This window comes from Octopus bimaculoides, chromosome 21, assembly GCF_001194135.2.
Source record: "Octopus bimaculoides isolate UCB-OBI-ISO-001 chromosome 21, ASM119413v2, whole genome shotgun sequence".
In the NCBI taxonomy this organism is placed as follows: Eukaryota; Metazoa; Mollusca; class Cephalopoda; order Octopoda; family Octopodidae; genus Octopus; species Octopus bimaculoides.
In genome coordinates this window covers 30,619,826-30,626,240 of record NC_069001.1, presented here as the reverse complement: position 1 = coordinate 30,626,240, position 6,415 = coordinate 30,619,826, and the positions used below count along the sequence as shown (strand labels likewise).

General features: G+C 36.9%; 1 long non-coding RNA gene across 1 annotated transcript in view; it reads right to left on the bottom strand.

Annotated features, from left to right (window-relative positions):
- Positions 1 to 4,285: 4,285 nt before the first annotated feature.
- Positions 4,286 to 6,415, bottom strand: part of LOC128250458 (uncharacterized) — a 317,604-nt gene continuing 315,474 nt past the window's right edge. The window contains exon 4 of the long non-coding RNA XR_008266476.1: positions 4,286 to 4,544. This is a non-coding gene — a long non-coding RNA (uncharacterized LOC128250458). The remainder of the gene's footprint in view (positions 4,545 to 6,415) is intronic.

Sequence of the window (6,415 nt, the reverse complement as noted above, 5' to 3'; positions counted from 1 at the left end):
TGAGAGACAGGAAGTCACTAAGGGCCTCACCATGATCCAGCGTCGCGCCCCTCCCGAACAACTCGGCAAAGTGCGTGTAAAGCGCTTCACACATCTTGTCCGGTCCTTCGACCTAACGTCCGTTTTCGTCGACGAAAGACCTAATTATGGCATCATTGCCACCCTGGCTTTTTACCGCACGGGCCGATCCGGCAACATTAATTCCGTCACGGCCCAATGCGTGCACTTTAGCTCTGAACTCTGCACCCCTCGTGATTGGCTTTGAGGTGACGGTCCAAGGCCCTTCTCGCTGCCAAAATGTGAGATGCAGAGCCCAACCTCAACGCTCCCTCTATGTCCTTAACTAGTTTCCCTTCTATTCTTGCCCCATTTAGTCTTAGCTGACGGCTAAACCTAATAGACTCAAAACTAATGGCACTCTTCACAGCGAACCACCATCGGTTATTAACCACAGCGACGGTTAACACCCTCTGTACTAATCCCTTAATCCGGCTACGGTAAGATCCCGCAAGTCAAACTAGACTTGTTCATCTTCGAATAACCGGATCCTCTCTTAACTGTACTATCTGCGTCCAGTGTACACTTGATCATTCTATGGTCAGTGTAAGCTACTTGGACGAGCTGTGGACAGCTAAGTAGTAGAGCCTGTAACGAGCTTACTTTTCCAAAACGGGAAACCTATAATCACTTTTTCCCCCTCATAATGAGGACAATATTTCAAACAATAAAGCCTACAACGGCTGAAGTTTCGTCTTCCTACACAGCACAGAACACGTCAAAGATGGGAAACCTATGCAGTGTTTTTTTCCTTTTAACGAGGATAACAGTTCAAAAATAAATAAACCCTACAGTATAAATTAATCACTCAAAACGGGAAACCTATATTGTGTTTTTTATCCCCTTAATGAGGACAACAGCTCAAATAACAAAGCCCACACGGCCGAAGTTCAGCTTTCCCACACAGCACAGAACACATTAAAGACGGGAAACCTGTATGTGTTTTTTTCCTCTTAACGAGGATAACAGTTCAAAAATAAATAAATTCTACAGCATAAATTAATCCCTCAAAACGGGAAACCTATATTGTGTTTTTTTCTCCTCTTAATGAGGGCAACAGTTCAAATAACAAAGCCCTCACGGTCGAAGTTCAGCTTTCCCACACGGTCCAATACCTTTCTCGCCACCAGAATGTGAGATGCAGAGCCCAACCTCAAGGCCTTCTCTAAATCCTTAACTTATCCCTTCTATTCTAGCCCTATCTAGTCTTAGCTGTTTGCTAAACCTAATGGACTCGAAACCAATGGCTCTTTTGAGGGCGAACCACCACCGGTTAACGCCATCTGTAATAACTCCCTAATCCGGATACGGTATGCCTCACATGTCAAAATAGACTTGTTCAGCTTCCAGTAGCCGGGTCCTTTCTTAAGTGTACTATCTATATACAGTCTACACTTAACTATTCTATGGTCAGTGTAGGACACCTGGATAAGCTGTGGACAACTAAAACTAGACTTGTCTCGGATCTTTTTTAAAACGGGGGCCACATTTTTCATTAACGAAACACTTTGAAACTTGGAACACTGGTAGAATGTGTCATATAAAACATCTTTTTCTCTTAGTCTTCTTAAAAAAAAAGAAATCCATAAATTATTCCATGTTAAAGTTGTCGTATTTCTGTAATTTCAACCAATCACTGACGTCCATTCAGCCGATATACATTAAGCGCCGACTACATAAACAAACGATTCTGAAGCAATTAACCCTAACCCTAACCCTAACCCTAGGGTTAGGGTTAGGGTTAGGGTTACGGTTAAAGCAAATTTAAAATGAAAAAAGCAAATAAAACGAAGAATCGTTTGTTTATGTAGTCGGCACTTAATGTATATCGGCTGAATGGACGTCAGTGATTGGTTGAAATTATCGAAATAAGACAATTTTTTACATGAAATAAATTCGAATACAAAAATATTTTTCTGTTCTATAACACAAAATAGATAAGTATACGAAGTTTGAAATTCTTTCGGTACCAAAAACACTACGTAAAACATTAATGAAAAATGTGGCCCCCGTTTTAAAAAAGATCCCTTGTCTCTAATATTTATCACTAATTTATTTAAATAAGACTTGAACCATCCGTCGCCACTCATCCAGGTCCACTCTGGGACGTTCGGATAGTCAAGTCTATAACGATCCGCCAACTGAAAACGCTTAACCAGATCTATGAGACGTGAGTTTACTTTCCTACTGATCGAGCCAACACTATCGATGCGTGCGTCAACAATAGTCCCCTAATACCACTAATGTCTTCGACGTCACGAGAAAGCCCTCTTGGCGCCGATAAAAATCAGTTTGGAACCCTCTAGCACATGGTGTGTAGAGTTCGAGCAACTTGTGTATATTTACTTACCACACAGCACAATATATGTGTATATATATGTGTATATATAGACTTCATACACATGCACGCACACATACACACACACAGAGACAGGAGTTGGACAAAATAATTGAAACACCTTAAAATTTCAAGCAAATTTAGTTTACAGTACTGTATTTATGAGATGAGGAATTATGTACATTATTTATATTATTTACATTTGACGGATATTTGTCCTCATCTTGTTTGTTGTTGACAAAACATTTCGGCTGATATACCCAGCCTATCCTTCATCAGGTTTCTTGGGAAAATATCGAACCTGTGTTCTCATTCTTAAGGTTCTTTTTCGATGTTATTATTATGGTGTAGTGGTTAAGAGCGCGGGCTATTAACCCCAAGATTCTGAGTTCGATTCCTGGCAGTGACCTAAATAATAATAATAACAACAGCAAAAACAACAACAATAATGCTAATAATATAGCCTGAACAGGATAAACTACCCCTATTTTGCAGAGAAAAGTGTAGGTGGCTAGCTGTGGACTCGAACTGACATCCCTGTGATTACGCGTAATCACAGGGATGTGAGTTCGAGTCCACAGCTAGCCACCTACACTTTTCTCTGCAAAATAGGGGTAGTTTATCCTGTTCAGGCTATATTATTAGCATTATCCTGCGATTGAGAATTTAAAATCACTTCTTTAACTTTCTAAGTCAACTCAACGCTTCTAAAAGCAAACTTCGTTTGTTTATTTACGTTTGTCGTAATTTGAATTTAACAACAATAATAGTAATAATAATAACAACAACAACAACAATAATTGCATTTCCATCTGGAAGCAGTTTTGCAACCATAGGGTGAATTTAATAAGATAAAATGTTTAAATAAACTTGACTATTAATTCTCCAATGAAGGGAAATCATTATTTTCGAGGCAGTACTTCTTGATACACCAAATATTTCGGCTCTTTTCGTTACGCTAGCAATTGCCATACGAGCACGACCAATTTGACCTCTTTGAAAGTCCGATAGATCTGTCATTTTAAAGAATTTTAATTACCTTTTTCTGATGATATCTGAAAAGAAACAGTAATTCCAGTGAAACATATTGAGCGACACTGGTAAAAAAACGCCATCAATATAAACAAGCTTTTGACTGTTTTATAGATATTTCATAATTATGATACCATGATGGTAGGTGTTTCCATTATTTTGTTCAACCCCTGTATATGCGTGTGTGTGTGTGTGTCAGGGGTAATACGCGTAACGTTGTATTAAATTCCATCAAAGGATTATTTTTATCTATCTATCTATCTGTCTGTGTGTCTATGTATGTATGTATCTAGTTCTCTCTCTTTCTCTCTCTCTCTCTCTCTCTATATATATATATATATATGTGTGTGTGTGTATATATATATATATATATATATATATATATATATATATATACACACACACACACACACACTGATATATGCATTTGTATATAGGCATACGCACACCCACACGCATACATCCGTATATAGAGTGTATAGCCTTATTTAAATAGCGATAAACAGTTGCCAGTACAGTTACTGCGTTTATCTCTTACAGAGATTTTAGTACTAACCCCTTTACATAAATTCATATTCGCATACTCACACACAGGTGGACATAAAGCCCCTATAATAGATGCTTTTAAGTCACTCTCTTGGCAGAAACCCTGCGATATTTTTTTAGACAAAAAACAACTACACTCCCCTATCTATAACCTTGAACTCTAAAGCAAACTATGCATAAAGAAGACTTCAACGAACATGTTTTCGACCTCCAAACAGTAAATAAGCTGTTTTTTTTTATTCAAACATCTTTTTTTTATAAAATTTAACAAAATATTTGATAGGATGATTTTCATCATTGAATCCAGTAATATTCTATATTTTTTTTTAAATATAATTTTAAAATCATTTTATTAAATTCTTTCAGTTAGGTGATACAAGAAAGGGACAAAACATTGAGATAGACGATACAAAGAAAACAGGGACAGGTCATTCGGAGTTTTCTCTCTTCAGTCGAGATCCAGTTCGTGACTGTGTTTGCCTAACACCACTGCTTGACAACTGCTTTCGGTTCGTTTACCTCACTGTATGTTAGCGGTTTGGCAGAAATACCGACAAATTAAGTACCCAGTCTGAAACAAAAGAAAGGAAAAGGTTAACTCATTCTATTGAAAAGTGTTCAAGGTGATGTTCACTCATAGGCGCAGCCTAAATTCCTCAATCAACTGAAAGAATTGAAACAGAAAAGTTATATATATATATATATATACATATATATGAATAAATACACACACACACACACACACACACATACATGTATATATATTTAGGTGCGCGCGTGACTGTGTGGTATGAAGGTTGCTTCACCACCACATGGATGTATTTTTTTATGTGTATCTGTGTTTGTCCCCGTGTCATCGCCTGAGGACCGATGCTAGTGTGTTCATACCCCTTTAACTTAGTAGTTTAGGCATAGAAACCGATAGAATAATTGCTAGTCGTAGAAAGAATAAACTTTGGGGTCGAATTATTCGACTAACGCGCTTTAACACAGTGTTCCAGGATGGCCGTCGTCAAATATCTGAAACAAGTAAAAGAATAAAAGAACACACACACACACACACACACATATATATATTTATACTGAGGGTGATAAATTGAATGTTAATTTCAATTCAAAACCAGTGGTCTAGCATCTAAAAAATCTGATAATTCAGAAAAATTGTATTACATGCGTATAAGAAGGGATGACCACTAGGTGGACATCCAATATACTAGAAAGAGGTCATCAATAACCCAACCACAGAAGAAAAAATGTTCTCCAGAAAAAATTCAGCAAAAACACCAGAGCTTAGGCGGGCAGGACCAAATGAAAAAAATATGAAAATGAAAATTTTTATCGTCAAAAACGCGCGCGACACCTCGACGCCAAACCGGCCAGCCGACGACTCGGCACGCCGGACGACCGAAGCGGCGAAGAAACGCCGAGACGACCGTGTCCTGCCCGCCTAAACTCTGATGTTGTTGCTGAATTTTTTCTGGAGAACATGATTTTTCTTTTGTGGTTGGGTCATTGATGATCTCTTTCTAGCATATTGGATGTCCACCTAGTGGTCATTCTTTCTTATACGCATATATGTAGATAATTGTGTGTGTGTGTGTATATATATATATAAGTATGTATGTGTGTGTTAATGCAATTTTTCAAGCCGACAACATGGAGAAAGATGTTAGCTTCCATTTTCGAAATAGTCTTGTTTACTCTGTGTACATATGTACACACATATGTATTTTGTTTGCATATAAACGTATGAGAAACATCGCTCAGTACAGAATTACAATTGTCCATGGCAGTGTTGACTGTGTTATCTTCTTTCACTCCTCTGGTATCTGCGAGTAGAATGTGTGCTTACTTCACTGGAGACTTGACTTTTCAGATCGTTACCATGGAGGGTTTCATTTCAGTAACGGAGAACTATAACAGCATTCAAATAAATACATAAATGCATCCTACATTCCACCACACCTAAAACACGTATTCACTTCTATATAAATGTATGTATTACTTATAGCACATGCTTCTTTTTGTGTACCACCAAGTCGAAATAAGAATTTAAGAATTGAGAGCATGTGACTGTATAGAATATTAAAAATCTTAGAAAATTAATCTCAGATGAATTGTTGAAACAAAAGGCAAGAACATTTCCACAAAAGAAAATGAATACACGTAAATAACCGTTAAATGAATCTATTGAAACTTTGTAAATATAGACAAATAATATTATTAGAATGTGAAATAATAGAAAGAAAGTAAAAGAAACAACAATAATTCATATACGCTCGCTGCAAATTTGGGAATGTGAGAAGAAAAATAAAATTGTCTGAAAGTAAAACAGATGTTAAAATAAATGATAATTTCACAATATGGGAAATATTCTTGTACACACAGACGCACATATATATATATATATTTATATATATATATATATATATTTATATATAT